Source organism: Pteropus vampyrus, unplaced genomic scaffold, assembly GCF_000151845.1.
Source record: "Pteropus vampyrus isolate Shadow unplaced genomic scaffold, Pvam_2.0 Scaffold22152, whole genome shotgun sequence".
Taxonomy (NCBI): domain Eukaryota; kingdom Metazoa; phylum Chordata; class Mammalia; order Chiroptera; family Pteropodidae; genus Pteropus; species Pteropus vampyrus.
In genome coordinates this window covers 1-1,622 of record NW_011910933.1, presented here as the reverse complement: position 1 = coordinate 1,622, position 1,622 = coordinate 1, and the positions used below count along the sequence as shown (strand labels likewise).

Sequence of the window (1,622 nt, the reverse complement as noted above, 5' to 3'; positions counted from 1 at the left end):
TCTGGCCTCTCATTCTCAGCACTGTTAAAAATTGGACTCGCAATCCTCTGACTTCCCCTGACTTTATTGATCCAAGCGCCTCAAAGCGTTAGTCCACAGGTAGTGGTATTTGTGAAAACAGAACCATAGAGGTCTAGAAGGTTGCTTTATTTTTTGTCCACTTGTCTGTCCATCTGTCCGTCCATCCGTCCATCTGTCCATCCATCCATCCATCCATCCATCCATCCATCCATCCATCCATCCATCCATCCATCCATCCACCCACCCACCCATATCCACATATCCACCCATCCAGTCATCCATCCATCCATCCATCCCAACACCCCTGGCCTACCCTAAACTAACTAGAGCAACAAAAAGTTCAGTACACAAAGGCCTGGGTTTGTAATGAGCTGAGCCCATTTGAGGAAGAGAAAGGAGACCATGCAGACGGAAAGTGGGGACCCAGAGGGAACCAGAGAGGGAGGGGGGGCCCCCAAGGTCAGGAACATGGGCTTTTTTCCCCACTGGGAAATAATTTTTATTGAGTCCCCACCAGCTGCGCAATCTGTAGCTGACATTAAGCTCCTCTTCCTTTGCAATTTGGTCTTTCTTCAGTGGTCCCATGATGCATTCTTCTTCTCCACAGTGTGGAAGTGGCCACGGCCAACCTGGGAGGCGGTGTCGGTGAACTGAAAGTCAGTCTTCTCGAGGGTCCGCCGTTTGGTCTGCACCAGCGAGGACTGGCGGAAGGTGAACACTTGCTTCTTGGTTCCCACCATATAGCCTTCCAGCGTGACAAAGTCACTGGTCACTTCGCCGCAGTGCACAGCGCCACCCAGAGGGCTGACACTCTTGTCAGACAGGTCGTGACCGGTGCAGGCGTTGTTCTTGATCAGTTTGCCACTCTCGATGAGGTGGCCTGGCCAGTTTCGTAGATCTTGTTGATCTCAGTGCGGTGATGGCAGCCTTTCTGCCCAGCCCAGGCACAGAGAAAGCCCCTCGGGCAAGACGTCACGCCCCAATACAGGCAACCTTGCGAAGCCCTCGGTGGGTCTTGCAGGGCAGCTTCTTGGTGTGCCAGAGACTAGTGACCCCTTCATAGCCTTTGCCCTTGGTCACCCCAATAACACTGGTCATCTCGTTCTAATATGACACTTGGTTCCCAGGGACCCGCTGCTCCAGCCTCTCATGGGTCCAGTCCCATTTCTCAGCCACCACGCCTCCGCTCACCTGGATCACCATGAGGTGGCCCTCATCTGGCACAGAGGAAGCAGGCGCGTCTGGGTGTGGGCGATGACGCCGATGACCTGGCAGCACTTCTTCATGTTGTCGAAGTCCTCTCCAGCTGCTTCTCACCATCGTCATCCTGCCGCTTCTTGCAGTATTTGGCGAAGGCCTTCTTCTCAGATTTATGTAAGAACAGAAGCACCTTTTGCACACATCGCTGATATGCTCAGCAAAAATGGTCTTGAAGGTACGAGGGCCTTGAGGTTTCCACGTAGCCCACGTGCCCACAACCATCACGGGCGGCGTCTCCACAATGGTCACAGCCTCCACAGCTTCCTTCTTGTTCACCTGGGATCCTGGCCTGTCGACCTCTTGCAAGATGTGGTCATGCCAGCCTTGTAGCCTAGGAGCTG

At 53.8% G+C, this 1,622-nt stretch overlaps 1 pseudogene; it reads right to left on the bottom strand.

The window, feature by feature from the left end:
- Positions 1-535: 535 nt before the first annotated feature.
- On the bottom strand, positions 536-1,616 carry LOC105311031 (annotated as a pseudogene).
- Between the last annotated feature and the right edge of the window lie 6 nt (positions 1,617-1,622).